This window comes from Meriones unguiculatus, chromosome X (assembly GCF_030254825.1).
Source record: "Meriones unguiculatus strain TT.TT164.6M chromosome X, Bangor_MerUng_6.1, whole genome shotgun sequence".
Taxonomy (NCBI): domain Eukaryota; kingdom Metazoa; phylum Chordata; class Mammalia; order Rodentia; family Muridae; genus Meriones; species Meriones unguiculatus.
Window position 1 is genome coordinate 119,700,408 of NC_083369.1, and position 27,472 is coordinate 119,727,879.

The following is a 27,472-nucleotide window of genomic DNA, read 5'->3' on the forward strand; positions in this document are numbered from 1 at the left end:
CGACCTTCCCTTGAGCATCCTGGCCTTAGAGCCAATACTGGCAATCTTCTAGACACTTCCAACTTCCTAACTATACTCATGCCATCTGCTCAAATCCTGCCTCTCCTCTATTCCTTCTTAGTTTATTTCAATATGTCTCTCTGTCTCCAGCCCTCCTCCCCATATCCCCATAACTTATCCAGAGGACTACGTTTCCCATTCCTTTCTAGTTATTCATCATCCTTCTGCTTTCCTAGGGCATCACACTGTCCTTAGGAACATCATCCACATCCTCCTGTATCGCCCTGATCCGCAGCCCTGCCACTCCCCTCTCGTATCCTTCCCAGTCTACTCACATCCTCATGTCCCTCAGGTCCTCCTGGAACCTTCTACTTTCATCCTAAGCCTCCTGGCTTCCTTCATTGACTTTGCCCCCTCCATAGCTTCTGAACCAACAAATGGTCCTCGCACCCTCCTGCAGACTACTATGCTGACACCCTGAGCTTCCAATTCAAGCTCTAACCCTGTAATCTTGCTTTCCAAGCACCTGTCCTCTTCCCTAGTCTGGCCCATTACCTTTATATTGCTTCCCAAGGCTGCCCTTGATTTCCCCTGTCTCTCACAGACTCCTCTTCATCTTCCAATGTTTGCCATGAGTTTGCCCTGCTCCCTCACCATCCTCATCATACTTCTTTCTCACTCTCTCTCCTTCTATCTTCTCTAGATCCTTCTATCCTCTACTTCCTGCCCTTAAACAGAGTCTCTGACCCCCTCTCCTTAGAATTCTACAACCTCGGAGTCTTCTCTTCTCAGCCATTTTATGCCGCTAGTCTTCTTTCACTTCCATAGCTGTCCTGTCACTCTCCATTCTCTACCGCTCTCATGAAGCCTTACCCTACACACCAGCCTCCTATGTGCATGTCCAACTCCTAGCTCCCTTGAGCCCGCTCTCATCCCCTAGTGTCCTTAAGCTATCCCAGAGCTTTATACCACCATCAAGTTTTCATCCTCATCCTCAGTCTCCTGCCTTCTTCCCCAGACTCCCTCCCTTCCATTTAGCCTCAGACTCTTCTCATTTCCATGGGTCCTCTTCTTTAGCCTTCTACTTCCTCCCAGCCCTTTGGCTAGCCTCTGCCTCCTGCTCTGCAGCTCCTGTTCCTACACACCCTCACAGATTCTTGTCCTCCTCGTCATCCTGCTCCCTTCTTCCAGCTTCATGCCCTCCCCTGAGCAGCCTGCTCTTCTTCTCTCTTGCTCCTTCCCTCTGTCCTTCTTAACCTCACTGCTTCCTTCACTCCCTTCCTTAGATCCTTCCTGCACTGGACTCATTTCCTTTCTTCCTTCTGGCCCTCCTGACTTCCTTTATGCCTTTCTTTCCTCAGTTCCATCATTCTGCTTTCATCTACCCTTCCTTCTCTTCTGCCTTCTGTTTCTTATTCCTTTTCCACGAGCCTCTTGCACTGCTCCTCATCCCTGGACCCTCTGTTAGTCTCCTAACATACCATCTACCTTAGACTCTGTCCTCATCTCCAGTGTCTTACCCCTAGCCTGCTGATATACAACTCTTCTTGATGACCTCCTCAGGCTTCCTCCCTTGCTGTTCTTTTACACCTCCCCTTAGCACCCTGCCTTGGTCCTTACTGTCCTGTCCTCTGCCAACCTGCAAACTCCTCTCAGCATTGGACCTTTCTCCCCAGACTTCTACCCTCTTTTCTTCCTATAGCCTCCTTCTAAAGCCCTCCAGGCCTGTGCTCCTAGCCTATGTCTTTACTCTTAAGCCATCTGCCTCCTTTAGCCTCTCTTTACCTGACCTGTTTTCCCACCTCCCCATCCCTGCCCCACCTCTCAAGCAATAGCCATAAACAGGCTATTCCTCCCTGCTTGAGTCTCTGCTCTTCTGACCAGACATTTTTCAAACACCCACTCCATCCTTCTAACATCCTCTCCCACATCCAAGGCCTTTCTAAAACCTCCTACACTCTCATGAGCCACCTTCCAGCCTTTAACTCATTTCCTATACTTGGGTGTTGTCTAGCCTCCTCTTCCTGCTTCCTGCCATTCTACTGATGCCCATCCTCCAGGAGTCCTCTTCCCTTCAACTCCTGCTCTCTCCTCAGACTTTCTCAAACTCTTCTATTCCCCCCCACCTGACTTTCCTACCATTTCTTGAACATCTGGGCTTTCTCCCCAGCTTCCGATCACACAAGAGAACCATCTGAGCTCCTTTAGCTTTCTACCCTTCTTACCCCCTCCTTGTTGTCCTTGTCTTATAATGTCTGTCTCCCCTGAAGCCTCTTCTCCAGCCTCTTGTTCTTGACTGGATGTGAATCATGCTACCTTCCTTCCCTGCCACCTGTCTTTCTCCCCAGCTTTCTGCCCTTCTCAAACCATCTTTCTATCTTCCCTTAACCTTCCATCTTCCTTTAGCCATCTATTTCAATTCTACCTTCCTCCTTAGCCTACTGCCCTCTTCCTCAGTCTTCTGGCTTCCCCAGACCCTTATACTTTACTGAGTTTCTGGCCACAGGCTGCATTTCTACTCTGTCCCTACTCCTCTCCAACCTTCTGCTCCATTAGGTTCCTTCCCATACTCCAGCATTTTCCGACACTCCACTCCTAGTTCTGCTACTCCCTAGCCTCTTGTACAGGGCTTCAGTCTTCTGTCTTACAACAAGCTCTCTGCCTCCCTGTAACCCCCATACTCTCCACAGTACAGCTAACCCTTTCATAGCATCATAACTTCCCCTCAACCTTCTGCTTTCTCACTCACCATCTGTCCTTCCCTCCCACCTATGGATTGTCCTCATAAGCGTTAGGCTTTACTCCCCCGCAATGCCACAAGTCTCCTTCTGCTTCTCCTTGTGCTCTCTTGTCCTCATCAATGTGTCCTCTATAGCCTTTGTTATAGCCAGCCTTTTGAACTCCTCCCAACCCCAAGGCTTCCCAGTCCCTGCCCACCTTCCTGCTGTCCTTTCAGGCTACTCCTCAGTTTCAGGCTTCTTTTCTCCTTCCTCCACCCTCTTATACATAACTTTACCCAGAATTGTATGACACTTTGCCTTCCTCATCAGCAGGCTGCCCTCTCAAGCCCTGACCCCTCCTCTAGCCAGATTTGCTGTGCTCCTTCTTAGTATAATCCCTCACCCTCCTGACATGTTCTACAGTACCCCTGAACCTCCTACCTTATTCCTCCGGCTTCTAACCAACCTGAAAATCTTCCTGACTTTGTCCAGTCTCCTAAAATGTGTTTGAACTTCATGTCCTCCTCACTGTTTTCCTGTCCTTCTCCCAAGCTTTCTTTCTCCCTTCCTTCCCTGTCTTTTGCTTCCTATTGTCTCTTTCACTGCCCTCCATCCCTTGAAGGGGAGTCTCTTTACAGCCCTGCTCTCTGACCTCCTCCAGCCTCCTGTCCACTGGTTAGCCCCACCTCACCTCTGCCCTATAGTTCCTGGCTTCTTTGGTAACCTCTCAGCATGGAGATCTGAGAGAGCAGAGCCATGACAGGAAAGCAGGCAACTTTGAGATCCAGCACCTGGAGGGGTGTTCATCCTCTCAGGAGCTCCTACCCAGCTGCCTGCCAAAAGGCCATGAGGACTTTACCACGTACTACTGCAGAGAGGTCTCTGAGCTGTACAGTGTGCCTTCAGAGGGCTGTTTAATTTTCCTTTAATCTTGAGGTTCGGCTTGAATTATACTCCTTGACTGCAGAACCTAAAATGAAAGAGAAGCCTTTGATTCAGACTCTTTCTCTGAACAGCATGGATGAGACCAACTGGAACATTCCGGATCTGTTCAACTATGGCCCATTTAGTGTGTGGGGACTAGGGAGGTGGAAGCAGAGGGTGGTGTTCCTGTCAAGGGTGATATGGAAGCTGGTTCTGAAGAAGGAGAGTGTCCCTGCTCAGCTCTGATTGGCCCTCTTGGCTTAGAGATTCCTGTTCTATGCCCACTCACTATCCCACCCAGAGTACATTATGGCACCCAGCAGAAACAGGAGGCAGCCAAGCAGTGTTTGATAAACAGAACTCATGGATTTTCTGTTAACTTTGGGCGACATGTGACATGTGACAACATCAGAAACAGCACCCCTTAGCAGACGATGTTGGCCATGAAGAGTTCATCTCACATGGCAACATAAGGTCAGCTAGGTCAAGTCTCTGAATTGACTGAAGCTCTTCTGCCTGCAATACAGACTGCAAATCTAGTGCTTCACCACCCCATCTCAAAGCAAGGGCAGACGAACAAAAGCAGTCAAGGGGACAGGAAAAATAGAAGCTCACTGACTACTCAGAGCCATCATGAGTAGTAGTAGCCATCATGGGTCAGGAACACGAAGCTGAGTCCTACTTCTGATTCCATCCTGACTGACACCACTGGGCCCAGAGTCCAAAATTTCTAGGCTACACTGGGCCTCTTGGATAGGCTATACTCAGCATATCTGGATAAGATTTCCCACTCACCTGTCATATCCTTCCTAGTCTACACATATCCTCATGTCCCTCAGGAACTCCTGGAACCTCCTACCTTCATCCTAAGCCTCCTGTCTTCCTTCATTGACTTTGGCCCCCTCCATAGCTTCTGAACCAACAAATGGTCATCTCACCCTCCTCCAGACTCCTATGCTGACACCCTGAGCCTCCAATTCAAGCTCTAACCCTGTAATCTGGCTTTCCAGGAACCTGTCCTCTTCCCGAATCTGGTCCATTAAACTCATATTGTTTCGCAAGGCTGCCCTTGGCTTCCCCTGACTCTCCCAAACTATTATCTACCCCAGATCCACCTAGAATCCCTTTGAAGTACCCCAATCTCACCAGAGACTCTTTCCAATGCTCAGTTCTCTGAACATCAGACAAAAAACTGCTACTCTTCTATTTTAGTAAACATTATCCACACTTAAAAATCATTACAATTCTTTCTGAGTGCCTGTTTGGTGTATATGTATGTTCAAAGTGGCAAGTGTACTCTTGGTCCCAGATAGGTCCAAAGAGAGCATCAGATCCTCTGAAACTGGAGTAGTAGATTGTTGTTTAGATGATATGGGTACAAATTTCAAATTTCCAGTTCAAATTTCCAGCCTATGGAGGTCTGACAGTTGTCCTGAGTGCTGAGACAGATGTCCATCCCCAGACTTTCCCTGTCTATCTGAAATCATGGCTCTATATTCAAGCCCACTTTCCCACAGCAAGCTCCCACTCTTCTGTGAGCTTTCTGCCCTCTCTCAAACCTTTCTTTACTTCCACACCTCACCAAAATCCCCGACTCCTCCTGCCCCCCCCAGTCTGTTATCATGCCGTTTAAGCCCCTACATACACCCTTGCCTCCTTATCTCCCACAGTTCCTCCTGCTTACTTCCACAGACACCTGTCTTCTTCCCTAGCCTCTATCAGTTCCTCCTGCCATCCCACCCTCTATCAGAGCCTCTTCCCATTGTGCTAAGATCCTCTTGGCTTCTGACCTGGCTCCCTGCCTCCTCCCCAGGTTCCCCCTCTCCCCTTCGCAGGGCCCCTCCTCTACAGGCTTAGCACCATTCTTTCCCACACCAGCCTAGTCTCCCTGGAGCATCTAACCCAACTTCCCCTCAGACCACTCATTTCCTCGTGAAACACTGTGCCATGCCTAGCCTTCAACCCTCTCTTTCTCTTAATCCTGTCGGTTGCTGCCCTGACCTCCTGATACCTTGCCAAGACTGCAGCCCTCCTCACAAGCACTCTGCCCCTCACTTGACTCCTACTCACTCATTAGATTTAGGTTTCTCCCTTACCTGTAGGCTTTCCCTGCCCTCTGCTCCCCTAGGCTTCTAAAATATCCGGGAATCTTTTGTCTTACTCCCCAGTCTTTTGGCCTCTGGGTAAGTGCCTTATGCTCAACAGATTCCATACCCTAGAACCATCTCTGAAACACTGCCCTATAGCTCCCTAGGCTTCCATCTTCCTGTGAACTCACTGTGCTCACCCATACCCACATAAGCACTTAGGATCCTTGCCTTCTGTCCTCCTGAGCAGTCTTGCCACTCTCCCAGGGCTTCCGCCCTTCTTTCAGTTCCCCCTGTGCAGTCCTGATACCTAGACTTCTGCCTTACTTCAGACTCCTATTCACCAAGCCTGGGCCTTCAGCCCTCCTCCCTTGCGATTTATTTCTTGAACCTCATCCTCCAACATTTTACCCCAGAACGTAGCCATCCCCTAGCCAGGTACCCTGCCCTGAACAACTTGACCTCTTTAGCTTTCTGCTTGCCATATCCTAAGCCTCCAGTGGATCATACTGTTCTCGTTTCCAGAATAAAACACACCCTGGGAACTCTTCTAGCTCCCAATATTCTACTGTTTTGTTTGTGTCTCTGTTTTGTTTTTCAAGACACGGTTTCTCTGTGTAACCCCAGCTGGCCTGGACAAACCTATTAGATCAGGGTACCTTGATGTAGAGATCTGGTTCCTCTGCCTCCCAGAGTTACAGGCTTGCACCACCTCACCCAGCTCAATAGTCTACTGCTTCAGGGAACTTCTTTCCCTTGTCTCAAGCCTTCTCACTAGACCCAGACTGATCCACTACTGAACCAAAGATTTCCTGTCTTCCAGACATATGCTACCTATCACCTCCAGCCTCCATGTGAAACCCATGAAGGCTCAACCTTTGTCCCTCCTGCATTCCTCCCTGGTTTCATGCTCTCCCACTGTTTGCTTCACTCCTCCCCATCCACACCCATACACAGATCCCCATTTTTCTGCTGTTCTCAATACTCCTTTGCTACTCTTTTAGACTGAGGAACCTCACAGCCCTTCTGTCCTCCTACCCTCCTCCAGACCATTCATCTCTCCTCGCTGCATTCAACCCTCTTGCTGCCATCCTAAGAATCCTCACACCCCCATACACCACAAGAACCCCTCACCTTGCTACCCTAACCAGAGCCTCTTCTCATCCTGTTCAGTCACTGTGCCTCTTCCCACACTCCTGACCACAGTGAGAACCTCTTGAACTCCTCTTCCGGCACCTGTGCTTTTTCCCAGCCTCCAACCCACACCCTGATACTGAAAGCCTCCTTGAGACAAGCCTTACACAGTATCCTAAGCTGCCTTTGACTTCCTTTCTGACCCCTTCCCATGTCCTCCTCTGTCCCCCAATTAGGGCTTTCCTGAAGATGGAGCTTAAGAGATTTCTGCCTTCTCACAAAGCTCTTTACCTTCCCTGGGCTACCTGACCTCCTCAGCCTGAACATGAAGGCCTTACAACGTTCATTCTCCAGTCTACATGTTTAATTTTCTTCCCACAGTGCCTCGTGCTCACCTCCACAGATGTCTGCACTCCATTCTACCCTTCTTTCTGTATCTCCTCCCATGTCACCATTCATTTCAGCCTCCTCCTATCCTGCAGAGCCCCGCCACGTCATCTTCCCATGCTTCCCCACCTTAACTCCCTCACAGGCTGACATCCTTCCCTCCATTCTTCATCCTCTTTCTTCTTTTCCACTACAGCCTAGCGGCTAATTTCTCTGCTTCAGTATCCTCCGAGGAGAATCCAAACCTTCTTTGCTTTCAGACTTCTCACCTCCTGGTTTAACACATGACCTTCACTGCCCTTGTGATCTCTGCTCCCCTTGAAGCTTCTGTCTGTTGGTGCCCTGTCCTCTTACTATCTTAACAAAAATGTTGCCCCTCTCTCCAGCGCTTGGCCTCTCTTAGGCTTTTATGCTTTAACCTTCTCTTCCCCTCCTTGGCCCCTACTGTCTACCCTGCCCTTCTTTCCTACTAGCCTTTCAACATCTCCCTCAACTTCCTACCTTTCTCACCAGTCCTTTTTCCTCGCAATGAGAAGAGTTCTGCACTACTCAACGCCACTGTGCCCTCAGTATTTCTCTGGCTCTGAACCCAGGCTTCCATCCTCTCAGAAACTCCCTCCACATCCCTGCAGCCACCAAAGCCTCCAACCTCTTACCCTCCAAAGTAAAGCTTACCATGAGCTTCCAACTCTCTTCCCATTTCTCCTGAGCAGAAACTTCCCAGACTCCCCAGACTTTTACTTTGCTTTGCAGTCTCCCGACCCAGCCCAGATACCTATACATCTGCCTTATCTCAGTCTCCTCTCCAGCAGCTATAAGCTTCCTGCCTCCTCTCCAGCCATTTCAACGACTGACCCTCACCCTGCTCAAAGCTCACTCAAATTTGTTTTTCACTACCTAGTTGTGTTGTGTTGTCATATGTTTTGATGACCACCGAGTATGTCTTCAATGTCATGGACACGGTGTGCAATGGCCATTGTTTGCTATCACAGTATAACAGTCATTGTGTAATGGCCACTGGGTGATGACCATTAAGTGATGAGTAGACCTCCAGTCTAGTCTTCAGCCTCCAACTCCCAATGCTACACTGGATCCTCCTGACTCCACATTCTGATTCCTATACACCTTGGGACTACTGGGCACCCCATGTCCTCCTCTCCCAATCATTCTCATTCTCCTTCCTATCATTTCCACATGTCCATCTCCTATCATTCCCTGATCATCCTGCTCCCAGCGACAGGATTTCTAATGCTCTAGACTTCTGACATCACCTCCAGCCTCTTCCTCCTCTTCATGACACCTGCTCACCCTCTGTCCCTTCTACACTCATTCTCAGCTTCTTGCTCTGCTACTCTTCCCTAGAATCATTGTCAGTCTTTTGCTTTTCACTATTCCCCTTCAAAATTCCCTTTGCCTCTGTCTTCATCATCCTTCTGCCTTCCCACAGCCTCCTACTCTCCTACACATCAGTTGGCCCCCATCTCCTCCATTCAACCTCCTGATGGCTTCCCCAACCTATCTGATCCTTTACTACTGAACCTAGGAACCTGCTGCCACCTGGTGCCCTCTCCCTGAACTTCCTGTCTTCTTTGATCTCTTTGCACCTCTACTAAGCTGCAGGACCTATCAAGGTGTGTCTTGACCTCCTTGCTAGACATGTTTCTCCCCCTGACCGTCCAATCCATGCTCTGACACTAAAGTCCTCCTTTTGCAGGCACCTTGTCTCTTCTCTCGTCTGGGCTTACATGTCACCCTCCTATAGCATTCTAAGCTTCCCTTGGCTTCCTGATCTCCTCCCCAGACTCCTACCATCCAATAGCCTAGTATATTCCCTGTACCTAATCTATACCAGAACATCCCCCCAGTACTCAGTGTCCCAACTATCACTGCAGTAAAGGAACATCTTTCCTATTATTAAAATATTGCCTATTCTTTAAAAATATTACAAAAGCTCTGTGACTAGCTCTGCAGGTGCCATTGGTCTAAGTAACAGATACACTGGTGGTCCCAGGGAAGTCTGGACGATGACATGGAATCCCTTGGGAAGGGAGAGGCCTGTGTATTTGAGATCCCATGGGGGTACATGGAAGTGAACCTTGGACATCTGGAGAAGCAGATTATCGTCCTGAATTCTGACCCATGGTTCTAGCATGAGATTCCCCTAGGCTGTTTGAACTTTTGGCTCCAACGTTCGATGAAGCTTCTCCTTCAGTCTCAGCTGTTTTAACCTCTCCTGGGCAGAACCGCCACCTTCTCCTTAACCTCCTGCCAAATGCCAGACCTTCTACTATGCCACCGGTCCTGTCCTACTGCTCTCATTCTCACCCTCCTTCCCTCCTGCAGAGCCCAAGCTCACCTCCACATACACCTGTCCTCCTAGCCTCCTTTCTGTCGCTCCTGCTAAGCTACCATCAGTTCAATACATCACCTCCTTCTGACGTTCTCTTGGCGTCCCCCTCATCTCTCCCAGTTTTGATTCTCCACTAAGGTTGGGACTCTCCCCTGCAGCGCTCATTCCCATCCTTCTTTCCTCCCCATCCTATATCAATCCTGCCTAGTTTATCCCTAGGTAATCCACCCTACAGTACCAATCCTATATTCCCCCAACACTCCTAACCTCCATGTGAAACACTCCACTCATAATCCACTTTGTGCTCTCTCCACCCAGAGTCCCCTGTGGGTAGCTGTCCTGACCCCCAGATATCCTGCCCTCCATGTCAGCACTCTGCTCTCCACATCCCTTCTCTTTTCCTGTTAGCCTTCGCTTCTCATCCTTGGCCCTTGCCTTCCTTTCCTCCAAGCCTTCCAGAGTCTGAATCTCCTACCTCACTCCCAGGCTCCTGTCTTAGGAGTGACTGTCTTACCCTCCTCAGACAGTCTCTCACTCTCCTTCAGGATTCTAGAATCCCATGAACTCACTGTACATCCTCAGAGCCTTCACAACCTCTACCCTCATGCCCTCCATTCTGGTACCCTGCACTCACACAGGCCATAGTGTTATCATTCTCAGTGACTCTAATCTCTCTCAAAATCCCAATCTCCTCTCTCTGCCTAGGCACACACTGAGCTTTAGGGTGTCCTAAGGAGACTTCTGCACTCCCCTGACATCGCCCTACACAACACAGATGCCTATACTTCTGGCTTCCCCCAGCCTCTGGCCAGTGAGTCCTGAGACCCTAACCTTACACCCTAGCCATTTGCCCCCATACCACTGCACCTCTGACACTTCAACACAGATGTGGTTCTTTACCTGGGAAGCTGTATCCAACTGACCTTTCCCTTCTGCCCTCTGCTTCCCAAGTCTGAACTGGATGTTCTCAGGAAGATAGCAGAACCCTAGATACCCTGTACTGCTTCTGGAACACCATGTACTGCTCTACCCATGAACTTCCTTCCATCCTCACAGGCTTCTTAACTGTTCTGAATTCTTACTCTCCGTCTAACATCCATCCTGACACTGAACATCTCCAGTCTTCCAGATTTCTGTCATCACTTCCCATTTCTACCAATGACATCTGCTCAAGACCTGTCAATCCTGTATCCGTCCTTTGAGTTTTGCAGTGACTCTGTGTCTCCTGCCCTCCTCTCCATCCACCTGCTAACATGTTTCCTGGGATTCTTCTTTACCCTGTCCTGATTTTTCTCTTTTTCAGCAGCCTAACACCATCCTTCTGCCTACCCACACCCTCAGGTATCCTTAGGATCATTCAACCTCATCCCCAGCTTGCAACTTTCCTAATATTCTCATCGGTCGACTTACCTGCCTATTGGGGTCTGATACTCTTACCCCAGTTCTCCTGTCCTCCTGGCCAGTCTTTGCATCTTGCCTTCCTTGTGAGATTTCTTTGCCGAGACCCAAGCCTCCAATTCATGTTCCGTCCCATCTCCATAGGAAAATTTCCTCATGTCTATTCTAGGCTTATTAGGTTTCCTTTGCACTCTAAGCTTCCCACGACTTCCACCCCCCTCCCCTTCCCTATCCTCAATTAAAATTCCACCGTACAGTGGTTCCTAATTCCAGTAGTCACTGAATTGTCTTTCAATGGCCACCTTACCCTTGTACATTATCTTAGCACGCAAGTGCACAAATGGTTCCAGGATACTGTAGAAGATATTGCTGATTCCATGGGAGTGAAGTTTCACAGTGTTCTGAGCCCATGTGGATCCTTTGAGTCAGACTTGGCCTGTGGAGGTGCAGAGAGTAGTCCTGAGTGCTGAGCCAGATAGCCACACCCAGAATCGCCTTGTCTACCCCAAATGGTGGCCCTAATTCCTGAACCATTTCTACAGGAAGATTCCATTGTCCTATGAATGTATCTTTCCCCTCACCCTGATTCACTCAGCCTCCAGGCTAAATCCTGCTCCTCCTCCCTTCCTTCATTGCTTCCTGCTTATCTCCACACAATCTAGGCCTTCTACCTAGGTCTCTGCTATTTCCTTCCATCCTACCACCCATAGGAGACACCTCTCCTCCTGCAGAGAACTCCCTGATCTTTTCCCAGGCTTCCTGTCAATACCAGCTTTTGACACTTCCTCTAGACAGGACCCTCCTCAGCATCCCTCACCTTCATCCTGCTTATAAACCCAGCAGAGTGCTTACCCTCTCTGGTTCATGATCTCCTCTGAAATAAGTAGCATGCTTTACCCTCGGATTCCTAAATTACATGTTGAACACAAAATGCCCTGGAATGACTCCTTCCCATCCTGTGATTCTCCTCTTGGCTGCAGTCCTGTCCTCCTGGTATCCTAATACATCTCTGGCACTGTGTTCCCTCTTTCTAAGTTCATACTCTCCCATAGCCTTCTTTCCTCTCTGGCCCTTATGAACTATCCTATCCTTCTGGCCAACTAGTCTTTTCCCGTCATGCCACCACTTCCAAGTCATTTATCTTCCCTGTGAGTGTCCTGACCTCATCGACAGCACTGTGCTATTGAACAGCCTCAATTTCCAACAAGGCTTCCATGCTCCCACCAAAGCCTGCTCTTCTTCGCAGACTGCTAAGGACCTGGAATCCTGTCCTCCTCCTCTCCAGACCTGTGCCCAGCCTGGGTGTCCTGTCTTCCTCCTATTCTATTTCATCTCTGTCAATGTCTTGTCTTCCCCCTGGGCTCCTAGGCTCCCTGAGTCTCCTGACCTACTGAAAAGTCCAGCCATAATCCCCAGACTTCTCCCCTCTTTCTGGTCTCCCTATAGGGCCTGCTACCTAGGATTCTGCCTTAGTCCACCTTTGAACCCTGAGTCTGGAGACCTATCCCTCCTCCCCAGCCATTTGCTCTGTTACCCTTGAGCCTCCAACATTTCAAAGTAAATGTTGGCCATTACCCAGCCAGCTACTATGTCCTTAGCCAAATGACCACCTCTCTAAGGTGCTCTCCACCACTAAGCCTCCACTGGATTTTGCTGGCCTGGAGACCTAGATTCCTAGAAGCCCTCAGACAGCTTCTGGTAAAACGGTATCCTGCTCTCCCCAGGACCTTCATTCCCTTCTGATCCTTCCTACTTACCAAAAAATCTGACCCTTTCTTGAGAATCCTTCCCCTAGATACAGTATTTCCAACTTTGCAGACTTCTCCATTTCTCACAAACCCCTGCTACTCCCCATAACATCCTCCCACACTGTTCTTCAAGCATTCTGTCTTAGTTTCTCGTGAACCCTGTCTCCTCCACTCTTCTCTATAATCCCACTAACACAGGCTTCTATTTTTCCTGTCCTCCTTCTCCTGTCTTCTAGCTCCAGTCACTCAACATCTTTGTGTCTTTAGGGATGCTCTTTAGAGACTCAGGACCAACCAACCCTTACCTGAAGCCTGCAGATCTCTTGCTACCCTCCCCAAGCTACTTAAGTGCTCATGTCCCTTGGGACCTCTGGAACCTGCTACCCTCAACTACAATCTCCTGTCCTGCTGCTTAGACCTTATGTCCCCCTACTGATGATGCTACTGTTGCTGCTGCTGATGATGATGATGATGATTAGGATTGGTTTTTTGAGGTAGGGTTTCATTGTGTATCCCAGTGTTCTGCAACTTTTTCAGTACACTAGTCTGTCCTCGAATATAGAGCTCTCCCTGCACCCGCCTCCCTAGTGCTGAAATTAAAGATTGCCATGCACAGTTCCCTCCACTCCTTCTGGGCCTAACAGAGACCATGATTTCCACACAAGACTTCCTTGCCCAACATCCTAGCATCCATTTCATGCTCTAATCCTGAAACCCTCCTCTATAGGTACCTTCCCTCCTCCCTCGTCTAAGTATTTTACCCTGCCATAGCAATGCAACCTGCCCCTTCTCAATTCCCTCTACACAAATTCCTAACTTTCACAAATGTTCCTCTCTCCACTGTTTAGAATCTCATCCTCACCAGAACCTCCTTCTAGTATTGTTCTCCAAACATAACAAGTATACACTAAACTCTTCCCTATTACTAAAAATTACTTCTCAAGAAGCATTACCAATTTTCTCTGAGTGCTGTCCTTTGCCTGTGTACATGCACTAAACGTTAAGCGAATATAGACCAGAAGGGGGTGTTGAATCTCTTCAGGATTGCAGTTTCAGACTGTTGTGAGCCTCATATGGCTACTTGGAATCCAACTTTAGGGCCTCCAGAAGAGAAGACTGTTGTTCTTAGTGCTCAGCCAAATGTCCAGCCCCAAACTTTCTCATTCTCTCTGAACTTGAAATTAGTCTCCAGCCTACTTTCTTACAGCAGGCTACCATTTCTATGAGAAGAGGCTACCATTTTCCCTTCCCATCTGTCTTCTCTTCCCCAGTTTTTCTGACAGGCCCAGCTTCCAGTCAAACACAAGCCTCCTATCACAGATGTTTCTCCTGCCTACATCCTCACCATTTTCTCCCACATTGCTTTGTGCGCATCTGTACATCCTCCTGGTCTCTTCTCTAGATGTCTGTCCTTTCCTGACAGTCTACCAATCATGTGAGCCTCCAATCCTTCTGCAGAGAAACTCCTGTTTTCCTCCCAGGTTTCTGCTCCTCGACAGTTTTGATTCTCCCAAACCAGATAGAAGCCTCCTCTACATCCTCCATCTCCATTCTGCCCACATAATCCAGCCTAGTGTCTATCCTCCCTAGTTCGAGATCTTTTCTGCAGCATAAATTCCAAAAATCTTGTACAATATGTGAACTAGCCTGCTGTTGCTTACTCCAATCCTTTCAATTTTCTCCCTGCTGTATCCCTGTCTTCCTGCCATGCTGCCAAGTATGCAGCCTTCCTCTTCAGGACTCTGATCTTCCCTTTGACTCCTACTCTCTCTGTAGCCTTCTCTTCTCCAGGTCCCTGTCCTCCTCCCTGTCCTTCTAGACCTTTCTGCCCTTCCCAAGTCTCCAGGAACCTCCTGTTTTACGCCCCAGCCTTTTATCCTCTTGGTGTGTATCCTGTCACGAGGAACACAGTGTCCCGGGATGGTCTCTGAATTTCTCCAGTACTTTCAGACTCATGTCAAAGCCCTGTGCGTCCACACATACCTATAAAACCCCAGACATTAGCCCTCTACACCCAGCATATCTCATCATCCAGTCATCCTCCTTGCCTACTACTCTCCCTCCAAAATCCTGACTTTCTCAGTTCCCTAGGCACACACTGAGCCTCCTTTCCTCTTTACAGTCTTGCCATCTGCTACGACATCTCGAGTCTCCTTACACAGCCCTGACACCTAGATTTCTCCTTTATCTCAGACCCTGACAGAGAATTCCTGATACTATTGACTTCCTCTCTAGAACTGCCCTCTTACCCCCAAAACATTCTTGACAATTCAGCCCAGGCTTTCTCTTTTAGGAAGTCACCAATACTGTCCTATAGTCTACCAACAAGCTATCTTTCTGTTCTCCATCTACTGAGTTTCTACTGGACCCCTCTGGTCCAGATTCCTAGACACCTGGGACTGCTTGTGGTCACTAGTGTCTTTTTCTCTCCCAGGAAAACACTTTCCTCCAAAAAATTTCTCACCGCAAAAGGCTTTTCCCACTATCCTCAGGTCTAGCATTTCCAATCACCTAGACTTTGGCCCTCACTTCCCACTTCTGGCCTCTACCCGTGACATGTGTTCACCCTGTTCTTCCTGCATTCCCTCTTAGTTTACAGCAACCGCCTGTATCTCCTTCCCTCCTCTCCATCATCCTCCTAATCTCTTTCCCAAACCTGTGCTTTTCCAGACTCTCATTCCCTTCTCTTTTTATATCCCATCTGCATTACCCTTCTGTAGTCCCAGAGCCTCATTCTCTCCTCAAGATTATTTGATCCCCATTATGAGCCTCCACTCGCTCTGATACCCTCCTTAGTCTACTCATGTTCTTGTGTCTCTGGGGACCTCCTGGAACTTAATACCCTCACCATGTACCTCCTTATTTTCTTGCCCAGCCTATATATCCTTTCATAGCCTTTGAGGTTTCCCCACTAGCCTCTTTCCCCCTGATTCTTTATTTCCAGAGCCTGTGCACACCACGCACTAGTCAGGTACAGCAAACAGTTCACCTTCTGCCAGGTCTTCTCTAGTCTTATGATACCCTTCTTATTTTCCTTACTAACAACGTCCTGGTGTGTCTGCTGACATGTTAATTTATCCCTTTTCCCTGGTACCCTGTCACCTCCAGCATCATGGCCTCAGTTCTGTCTTCTTTCCACCCCATCCTTCTGACTCCCCTCTAAGCTACCTGCATTCTTCACAGCCCTCCAGTGTCTGGCTTCTTCCCTGAGCTCCTGTCCTCTCCCTGAGCTTTCTGTACTCTTCCTCAACCTTTAGCATCCTGCTCCATGTTATGCCACGTTGGTGTGCCTCCTCCTCTCCTCATCATCACCTTTCTTCTGTTCTCTTGTACTCTTCCCCAGAGACCGAGCAGAAGCATCATTATCTCTCTTCCTTCCTCCTCAGTCTACTGAACTTCCATTAAATAAACTATAGCTTTCCACTTTCCCGTTTAGGCTCTTTTCCGTCTGGTCATCAGGGTCCTGTCCTTCTGCCCAGACTCTAGGACTCTTCCTTATATTCAAAACCTTCCAGGCTTTCCTCTTCATCCTCCAATGTTTGCCCTGAGTTTGCCCTGCTCCCTCACCTTCCTCATCATACTTCTTTCTCTCTCTCTCTCCTTCTATCTTCTCTAGATTCTTCTATCCTCTACTTCCTGCCCTTAAACAGATTCTCTGACCCCTTCTCCTTAGACTTCTACAACCTGGGAGTCTTCTCTTCTCAGCCATTTTATGCCTCTATTCTCCTTTCACCTCCATAGCTGTCCTGTCACTCCCCATTCTCTACCCCTCTCATGAAGCCTTACCCTACACACCAGCCTCCTATCCGCATGTACAACTCCTAGCTCCCTTGAGCCCTCTTTCATCCCCTAGTGTCCTTCAGCTCTCCCAGAGCTTTCTACCACCATCAAGTTTTCACCTGCTTCCTCAGTCTCCTGTCTTCTTCCCCAGACTCCCTCCCTTCCGTTTAGCCTCAGACTCTTCTCATTTCCATGGGTCCTCTTCTTTAGCCTTCTACTTCCTCGCAGCCCTTTGGCTAGCCTCTACTTCTTGCTCTGCAGCTAATGTTCCTACACACCCTCACAGATCCTTATTCTTCTTCTCCTCATCCTGCTCGCTTCTCCCAGCTTCATGCTTTCCCCCGAGCAGCCTGGTCTTCTTTTGTCTTGCTCCTTCCCTCTGTCCTTCTTAACCTCACTGCTTCCTTCACTCCCTTCCTTAGATCCTGCACTGGACTCATTTCCTTTCTTCCTTCTGGCCCTCCTGACTTCCTTCATGCCTTTCTTTCCTCAGTTCCATCATTTTGCTCTCATCTACCCTTCCTTCTCTTCTGCCTTCTCTGTTTCTTATTCCTTTTCCACGAGCCTCTTGCATTGTTCCTCATCCCTGGACCCTCTGTTGGTCTCCTAACATACCATCTACCTTAGATTCTGTCCTCATCTCCAGTGTCTTACCCCTAGCCTGCTGATATACAACTCTTCTTGATGACCTCCTCAGGCTTCCCCCCTTGCTGTTCTTTTACACCTCCCCTTAGCACCCTGCCTTGGTCCTTACTGTCCTGTCCTCTCCCAACCTGCAAACTCCTCTCAGCATTGGACCTTTCTCCCCAGACTTCTACCCTCTTTTCTTCCTATAGCCTCCTTCTAAAGCCCTCCAGGCCTGTGCTCCTAGCCTATGTCTTTACTCTTAAGCCGTCTGCCTCCTTTAGCCTCTCTTTACCTGACCTGTTTTCCCACCTTCCCATCCCTGCCCCATCTCTCCAACAATGGCCATAAACAGCCTAATCCTCCCTGCCTGAGTCTCGGCTCTTCCGACCAGACATTTTTTAAACACACACTCTATCCTTCTAACATCCTCTCCCACATCCAAGGCCTTTGTAAAACCTCCTACACTCTCCTGAGCCTCCTTCCAGCCTTTAACTCATTTTCTATACCTGGGTGTTGTCTAGCCTCCTCCTCCTGCCTCCTGAGCTTCCTGCCATTCCACGGATCTCCATCGTCCAGGAGTTCTCTTCCCCTCAACTCCTGCTCTCTCCTCAGCCCCCTCATCCCTTTATTCCCCCCACCTAGTGCCTAGCTCCTGACATTCCTACCATTTCTTGAACATCTGGGCTTTCTCCCCAGCTTCCTATCCTAGAAGAGAACCATCTGAGCTCCTTTAGTGTTCTACCCTTCTTACCCCCTCCTTGTTGTCCTTGTCCTATAATTTCTTTCTCCCCTGAAGCCTCTTCTCCAGCCTCTTGTTCTTGGCTGGATGTGAATCATGCTACCTTCCTCCCTTGCCACCTGTCTTGCTCCCCATCTTTCTGCCCTTCACAAACCATCTATCTGTCTTCCCTTAACCTTCCATCTTCCTTTAGTCATTTATTTCATTTCTGCCTTCCTCCTTAAAATACTGTCCTCTTCCTCAGCTTCCTGGCTTCCCCGGAAGCTTATACTTTACTGAGTGTCTGGCCACAGGCTAAATTTGTACTCTCTCCCTGCCCCTCTCCCATCTTCTGCTCTCCTATAGGTTCCTTCCCATACTCCATACCTTGCCCAGACTCCAATCTTAGCCCTGCTACACGCTAGCCACTTGTAGAGGGTTTCAGTCTTCTGTCTTTCCACAAGCTCTCTCCCTCACTGTAACCCTCATGCTCTCCTCAGTAGACTTAACCCTTTCATAGTATCATAACTTCCCCTCAACCTTCTGCTTCCTCACTCACCATTTGTCCTTCCCTCAAGCTATGAACTGTCCTCACAAGCCTTAGGCTTTACTCCCACGCAACCTCCCAAGTCTCCTCTTGCCTCTCACATCCTTCCTGTGCTCTCTTCTCCTCATCCATGTGTCCTCTATAGCATCTGTTATCCCCATCCTTTTGAACTTCTCCCACCACCAAGCCTCCCCAGCCCCTGCCCAGCTTCCTGCAGTCTTTTCAGCCTACTCCTCAGCTTCACTCTTCTTTTCTCCTTCCTCCAGCCACTTATTCATACCCTAACCCAGACTTGTATAACGCTTTGTCTTCCTCATCAACACGCTGCCCTCACAAACCATGACCCCTCCTCTAGCCAGATTTGCTGTGCTCCTTCTCAGTACAATCCCTCACCCTCCTGACATGTTCTACAGTACCCCTGAACCTCCTGCCTTATTCCTCCAGCTTATACCCAACCTGAAAATCTTCCTGACTTTATACAGTCTCCTAGAATGTGTTTGAACTTCATGTCCTCCTCACTGTTTTCCTGTCCTTCTCTCAAGCTTTCTTTCTCCTTTCCTTCCCAGTCTTTTCCTTCCTACTGCCTATTTCACTGCCCTCCATCCCTTGCAGTGGAGTCTCTTTACAGCCCTGCTCTCTGACCTCCTCCAGCCTCCTGTCCACGGGTTAGCCCCACCTCACCTCAACTCTATAGCTCCTGGGTTCTTAGGTAACCTCTCAGCATGGAGTTCTGAGAGATCAGAACCAGGACAGGAAAGCAGGCATCTTTCAGGTCCAGCACCTGGTAGGGTGTTCATCTTCCCAGGAGCTCCTACCCAGCTGCCTGCCAAAAGGCCATGAGGACTTTACAACTTACTACTGCAGAGAGGTCTCTGGGCTGTACAGTGTGCCTTCAGAGAGCTGTTACATTTTCCCTTAATATTGAGGTTCTGCTTGAATTATACTCCTTGACTGCAGAACCTAGAATGAAAGAGAACCTTTGATTCAGATTCTTTCTCTGAACAGCATGGATGAGACAAACTGGAAAATTCAGAATCTATTCCACTATTGCCAATTTAGTGTGTGGGAACTAGGGAGGTGGAAGCAGAGGGTGGTGGTTCTGTCAAGGGTGATATGGAAGGGGGTTCTGAAGAAGGAGAGTGTCCCTGCTCAGCTCTGAATGGCCCTCTTGGCTTGGAGCTTGCTGTCCTATGCCCACCCACTTTCTCACCCATTGTACAATATGGCACCCAGCAGAAACAGGAGGCAGTCAAGCAGTGTTTAATGTACAGATCTCATGGATTTTCTTTTAACATTGGGCAAAAACATGGGAAAACTTCAGAAACCGCATCTCTGAGTAGATAGTGCTGGCCATGCAGACTTCATCACACATGGCAACATAAGGTCAGCCAGGTCAAGTCTCTGAATTGACTGAAGCTCTGTTGCCTACAATACAGACTGCAAATCAAGTGCTTCACCACCCCATCGCAAAGCAAGTGCAGAGGAACAAAAGCAGTCAAGGGACAGGGAAAACAGAAGCTCACAGACTACTCAGAGCCATCATCGGTGAGGAACACAAAGCTGAGTCCTAGTTCTGCTTCCCTCCTGACTGACACCAATGGGCCCAGAGTCCACAGATTCTAGGCTACACTGGGCCTCCTGGATACGCTGTACTCAGCATTCTGGATAAGATCTCCCACTCACCTGTCATATCCTTCCTAGTCTACACACATCCTCATGTTCCTCAGGACCTCCTGGAACCTCCTACCTTCATCCTAAGCCTCCTGTCTTCCTTCATTGACTTTGGCCCCCTCCATAGCTTCTGAACCAACAAATGGTCATCTCACCCTCCTCTAGACTCCAATGCTGACACCCTGAGCCTCCAATTCAAGCTCTAACCCTGTAATCTGGCTTCCCAAGCACCTGTCCTCTTCCCTAATCTGGTCCACTAACCTCATATTGTTTCCCAAGTCTGCCCTTGGCTTCCCCTGATTCTCCCAAACTCTAATCTACCAGAGATCCACCTATAATCCCCTGGAAGTACCCCACTCTCACCAGAGCCTCTTTCCAATACTCAGTTCTCTGAACATCACAACCATCACCTGCACTCTTTTATTTTATTAAAAATTACCTACACTTAAAAATCATTACAATTCTTTCTGAGTGCCTGTTTGGTGTATATGTATGTTCAAAGTGGCAAGTGTACTCTTGGTCCCAGATAGGTCCAAAGAGAGCATCAGATCCTCTGGGACAGGAGTAGTAAATGTTGCTTAGATAATATGGGTACAAATTTCAAATTTCCAGTTCAAATTTCCAGCCTATGGAGGTCTGACAGTTGTCCTGAGTGCTGAGACAGATGTCCATCCCCAGACTTTCCCTGTCTATCTGAAATCATGGCTCTATATTCAAGCCCACTTTCCCACAGCAAGCTCCCACTCTTCTGTGAGCTTTCTGCCCTCTCTCAAACCTTTCTTTACTTCCACACCTCACCAAAATCCCCTACTCCTCCTGCCCCCCCCCCAGTCTGTTACAATGCCATTTAAGCCCCTACATACACCCTTGCCTCCTTATCTCCCACAGTTCCTCCTGCTTACTTCCACAGACACCTGTCTTCTTCCCTAGCCTCCATCAGTCCCTCCTGCCATCCCACCCTCTATCAGAGCCTCTTCCCATTGTGCTAAGATCCTCTTGGCTTCTGACCTGGCTCCCTGCCTCCTACCCAGGTTCCCCCTCTCCCCTTGGCAGGGCCCCTCCTCTACAGTCTTAGCACCATTCTTTCCCACACCAGCATAGTCTCCCTGGAGCATCTAACCCAACTTCCCCTCAGACCACTCATTTCCTCCTGAAACAGTGTGCCATGCCTAGCCTTCAGCTCTCTCTTTCTCTTGATCCTGTCAGTTGCTGCCCTGTCCTCCTGATACCCTGCCAAGAGTGCAGCCCTCCTCTCTAGCACTCTGCCCCTCACTTGACTCCTACTCACTCATTAGATTTAGGTTTCTCCCTTACCTGTAGGCTTTCCCTGCCCTCTGCTCCCCTAGGCTTCTAACATATCCGGGAATCTTTTGTCTTACTCCCCAATCTTTTGGCCTCTGGGTGAGTGCCTTATGCTCAACAGCTTCCATACCCTAGAACCATCTCTGAATCACCGCCCTATGGCCCCCAGGCTTCCATCCTCCTGTGAACTCACTGTGCTCACACATAGGCACATAAGCACTTAGGATCCTTGCCTTCTGTCCTCCTGAGCAGTCTTGCCACTCTCCCAGGGCTTCTGCCCTCCTTTCCGTTCCCCCTGTGCAGCCCTGATACCTAGACTTCTGACTTACTTCAGACTCCTATTCACCAAGCCTGGGCTTTCAGCCCTCTTCCCTTGCCATTTATTTTCTTGAACCTCATCCTCCAACATTTTACCCCAGACCTTTGCCATCCCCTAGACAGCTACCCTTCCCTTAGCAACTTGCCCTCTTTAGCTTTCTGCTTGCCATATCCTAATTCAACCAGGGGATCACACTGTTCTCGCTTCCAGAATAGGACACACCCTGGGAACTCTTCTAGCCCCCAATATTCTACTGTTTTGTTTGTTTCTCTGTTTTCTTTTTCGAGAAACGGTTTCTCTGTGTAACCCTGGCTCTCCTGGACTCACTTTTTACATCAGGCTACCTTGAGTGTAGAGATCTGGCTTCGTCTGCCTCCCAGAGTGCTGGCATTACACACTTGTACCATCTCACCCAGCTCAATAGTCTACGGCTTCAGGGAACTTATTTCCCTTGTCTCAAGCCTTCTCACTAGACCCAAACTGACCCACTACTGAAACAAAGATTTCCTGTCTTCCAGACATATGCTACCTATCACCTCCAGCCACCATGTGATACCCATGAAGGCTCAACCCTTGTCCTTCCTGTATTCCTCCCTAGTTTCATGCTCTCCCACTGTTTGCTTCACTCCTCCCCATCCACACCCATACACAGATCCCCATTTTTCTGCTTTTCTCAATACTCCTTTGCTAGACTGAGGAACCTCACAGCCCTTCTGTCCTCCTACCCTCCTCCAGATCATTCATCTCCCCTCGCTGCATTCAACCCTCCTGCTGCCCTCCTAAGAATCCTCACACCCCCATACACCACAAGAACCCCTCACCTTGCTACCCTAACCAGAGCCTCTTCTCAACCTGTTCAGTCACTGTGCCTCTTCCCACATTCCTGGCCACAGTGAGAGCCTCTTGAACTTCTCTTCAGGCACCTGTGCTTTTGCCCAGCCTCCAACCAATGCCCTGATACTGAAACCCTCGAGACAAGCCTTACACAGTATCCTGAGCTGCCTTTGACTTCCTGTCTGACCCCTTCCCATATCCTCCTCTGTCCCCCAATTAGGGCTTTCCTGCAGATGGAGCTTAAGGGCTTTCTCCCTTCTCACAAATCTCTTTACTAGTTGACCTCCTCAGCCTGACCACCTAACCTTCATTCTCTAGTCTACATGTTTAATTTTCTTCCCACAGTGCCTCCTGCTCACCTCCACAGATGTCTGCCCTCCACTCTACCCTTCTTTCTGTATCTCCTCCCAAGCCACCATTCATCTAAGCCTCCTCCTATCCTGCAGAGCCCCGCCACGTCATCTTCCCATGCTTCCCCACCTTAACTCCCTCACAGGCTGACATCCTTCCCTCCATTCTTCATCCTCTTTCTTCCTTTCCACTACAGCCTAGCGGCTAATTTCTCTGCTTCAGTATCCTCCGAGGAGAATCCAAACCTTCTTTGCTTTCAGACTTCTCACCTCCTGGTTTAACACATGACCTTCACTGCCCTTGTGATCTTTGCTCCCCTTGAAGCTTCTGTCTGCTGGTGCTCTGTCCTCTTACTATCTTAACAAAAATGTTGCCCCTCTCTCCAGCGCTTGGCCTCTCTTAGGCTTTTATGCTTTAACCTTCTCTTCCCCTCCTTTGCCCCTACTGTCTACCCTGCCCTTCTTCCATCCTAGCCTTTCAACATCTCCCTCAACTTCCTACCTTTCTCACCAGACCTTTTTTCTCGCAATGAGAAGAGGTCTGCACTACTCAACGCCACTGTGCCCTCAGTATTTCTCTGACTCTGCACCCAAGCTTCCATCCTCTCAGAAACTCCCTCCACATCCCTGCAGCCACCAAAGCCTCCAGCCACTTACCCTCCAATGTGGGGAGCTAACTTCTCTTTGCCAATCCTGTCATTTTCAGTCTGCTAACCTCTCTCAGCATGCTGACCTCTTTTGGCCTCATCAGCTTACCATGAGCTTCCTGCTCTCCTGAGTAGAAACTTCCCAGACTCCCCAGACTTTTGCCTTTCTTGGCAGTCTCTCTACCCAGCCCACTTACCAACACATCTGCCTTATCTCAGTCTCCTCCCCAGCAGTTCTGAGCTTCATGCCTCCTCTCCAGCCATTTCTACTACTGACCCTCACCCTGCTCAAAACTCACTCGAATTTGTTTTTCACTACCTAGTTGGGTTGTGCTGTCATACGTTTGGATGACCACCGAGTATGTCTTCAATGTCATGGACACGGTGTGCGATGGCCATTGTTTGCTATCACAGTATAACAAGTCATTGTGTAATGGCCACTGGGTGATGACCACTAAGTGATGAGTAGACCTCCAGTCTAGTCTCCAGCCTCCAACTCCCAATACTACACTGGATCCTCCTGATTCCACATTCTGATTCCTATACACCTTGGGACTACTGGGCACCCCATGTCCTCCTCTCCCAATCATTCTCATTCTCCTTCCTATCATTTCCACATGTCCATCTCCTATCATTCCCTGATCATCCTGCTCCCAGCGACAGGATTTCTAATGCTCTAGACTTCTGACATCACCTCCAGCCTCTTCCTCCTCTTCATGACACCTGCTCACCCTCTGTCCCTTCTACACTCATTCTCAGCTTCTTGCTCTGTCACTCTTCCCTACCATTATTGTCAGCCTTTCGCTTTTCACTATTCCCCTTCAAAATTCCCTTTGCCTCTGTCTTCATCATCCTTCTGCCTTCCCACAGCCTCCTACTCTCCTACACATCAGTTGGCCCCCATCTCCTCCATTCAACCTCCTGATGGCTTCCCCAACCTATCTGATCCTTTACTACTGAACCTAGGAACCTGCTGCCACCTGGTGCCCTCTCCCTGAACTTCCTGTCTTCTTTGATCTCTTTGCACCTCTACTAAGCTGCAGGACCTATCAAGGTGTGTCTTGACCTCCTTGCTAGACATGTTTCTCCCCCTGACCGTCCAATCCATGCTCTGACACTAAAGTCCTCCTTCTGCAGGCACCTTGTCTCTTCTCTCGTCTGGGCTTACATGTCACCCTCCTATAGCATTCTAAGCTTCCCTTGGCTTCCTGATCTCCTCCCCAGACTCCTACCATCCAATAGCCTAGTATATTCCCTGTACCTAATCTATACCAGAACATCCCCCCAGTACTCAGTGTCCCAACTATCACTGCAGTAAAGGAACATCTTTCCTATTATTAAAATATTGCCTATTCTTTAAAAATATTACAAAAGCTCTGTGACTAGCTCTGCAGGTGCCATTGGTCTAAGTAACAGATACACTGGTGGTCCCAAAGAAGTCTGGACGATGACAGCGAATCCCTAGGGAAGGGAGAGGCCTGTGTATTTGAGATCCCATGAGGGTACATGGAAGTGAACCTTGGACATCTAGAGAAGCAGATTATCGTCCTGAATTCTGACCCATGGTTCTAGCATGAGATTCACCTAGGCTGTTTGAACTTTTGGCTCCAACGTTCGATGAAGCTTCTCCTTCAGTCTCAGCTGTTTTAACCTCTCCTGGGCAGAACCGCCACCTTCTCCTTAACCTCCTGCCAAATGCCAGACCTTCTACTATGCCACCGGTCCTGTCCTACTGCTCTCATTCTCACCCTCCTTCCCTCCTGCAGAGCCTAAGCTCACCTCCACATACACCTGTCCTCCTAGCCTCCTTTCTGTCCCTCCTGCTAAGCTACCATCAGTTCAATACACCACCTCCTTCTGACGTTCTCTTGGCGTCCCCCTCATCTCTCCCAGTTTTGATTCTCCACTAAGGTTGGGACTCTCCCCTGCATCCCTCATTCCCATCCTTCTTTCCTCCCCATCCTATATCAATCCTGCCTAGTTTATCCCTAGGTAATCCACCCTACAATACCAATCCTATATTCCCCAACACTCCTAACCTCCATGTGAAACACTCCACTCATAATCCACTTTGTGCTCTCTCCACCCAGAGTCCCCTGTGGGTAGCTGTCCTGTCCCCCAGACATCCTGCCCTCCATGTCAGCACTCTGCTCTCCACATCCCTTCTCTTTTCCTTGTTAGCCTTCGCTTCTCATCCTTGGCCCTTGCCTTCCTTTCCTCCAAGCCTTCCAGAGTCTGAATCTCCTACCTCACTCCCAGGCTCCTATCTTAGGAGTGACTGTCTTACCCTCCTCAGACAGTCTCTCACTCTCCTTCAGGATTCTAGATTCCCATGAACTCACTGTACATCCTCAGAGCCTTCACAACCTCTACCCTCATGCCCTCCATTCTGGTACCCTGCACTCACACAGGCCATAGTGTTATCATTCTCAGCGACTCTAATCTCTCTCAAAATCCCAATCTCCTCTCTCTGCCTAGGCACACACTGAGCTTTAGGGTGTCCTAAGGAGACTTCTGCACTCCCCTGATGTCGCCCTACACAACACGGATGCCTACACTTCTGGCTTCCCCCAGCCTCTGGCCAGCGAGTCCTGAGACCCTAACAATACACCCTAGCCATTTGCCCCCATACCACTGCACCTCTGACACGTCAACACAGATGTGGTTCTTTACCTGGGAAGCTGTATCCAACTGACCTTTCCCTTCTGCCCTCTGCTTCCCAAGTCTGAACTGGATGTTCTCAGGAAGATAGCAGAACCCTAGATACCCTGTACTGCTTCTGGAACACCATGTACTGCTCTACCCATGAACTTCCTTCCATCCTCCCAGGCTTCTTAACTGTCCTGGATTCTTACTCTCCATCTAACATCCACCCTGACACTGAACATCTCCAGTCTTCCAGATTTCTGTCATCACTTCCCATTTCTACCAATGACATCTGCTCAAGACCTGTCAATCCTGTATCCGTCCTTTGAGTTTTGCAGTGACTCTGTGTCTCCTGCCCTCCTCTCCATCCACCTGCTAACATGTTTCCTGGGATTCTTCTTTACCCTGTCCTGATTTTTCTCTTTTTCAGCAGCCTAACACCATCCTTCTGCCTACCCACACCCTCAGGTATCCTTAGGATCATTCAACCTCATCCCCAGCTTGCAACTTTCCTAATATTCTCATCGGTCGACTTACCTGCCTATTGGGGTCTGATACTCTTACCCCAGTTCTCCTGTCCTCCTGGCCAGTCTTTGCAACTTGCCTTCCTTGTGAGATTTCTTTGCCCAGACCCAAGCCTCCAATTCATGTTCCGTCCCATCTCCATAGGAAAATTTCCTCATATGTGTTCTACGCTTATTAGGTTTCCTCTGCACTCTACGTTTCCCAAGACTTCCACGCCTCTCCCCTTCCCTATCCTCAATTAAAATTCCACCGTACAGTGGTTCCTAATTCCAGTAGTCACTGAATTGTCTTTCAATGGCCACCTTACCCGTGTACATTATCTCAGCATGCAAGTGAACAACTGGTTCCAGGATACTGTAGAAGATATTGCTGATTCCATGGGAGTGAAGTTTCACAGTGTTCTGAGCCCATGTGGATCCTTTGAGTCAGACTTGGCCTGTGGAGGTGCAGAGAGTAGTCCTGAGTGCTGAGCCAGATAGCCACACCCAGAATCGCCTTGTCTACCCCAAATGGTGGCCCTAATTCCTGAACCATTTCTACAGGAAGATTCCATGATCCTATGAATGTGTCTTTCCCTTCACCCTGATTCACTCAGCCTCCAGGCTAAATCCTGCTCCTCCTCCCCTCCTTCATTGCTTCCTGCTTATCTCCACACAATCTAATCCTTCTACCTAGGTCTCTGCTATTTCTTTCCATCCTACCACCCATGGGAGACTCCTCTCCTCCTGCAGAGAACTCCCTGATCTTTTCCCAGACTT

General features: G+C 49.0%; 1 long non-coding RNA gene across 1 annotated transcript in view; it reads right to left on the minus strand.

The window, feature by feature from the left end:
* Positions 1–3,450: 3,450 nt before the first annotated feature.
* The window catches only part of LOC132650063 (uncharacterized), a 56,140-nt gene continuing 32,118 nt past the window's right edge, over positions 3,451–27,472 (minus strand). The window contains exons 4-6 of the long non-coding RNA XR_009588416.1: positions 27,022–27,150; positions 11,308–11,436; positions 3,451–3,690 (exon numbers count right to left, since the gene is read on the minus strand). This is a non-coding gene — a long non-coding RNA (uncharacterized LOC132650063). The remainder of the gene's footprint in view (positions 3,691–11,307; positions 11,437–27,021; positions 27,151–27,472) is intronic.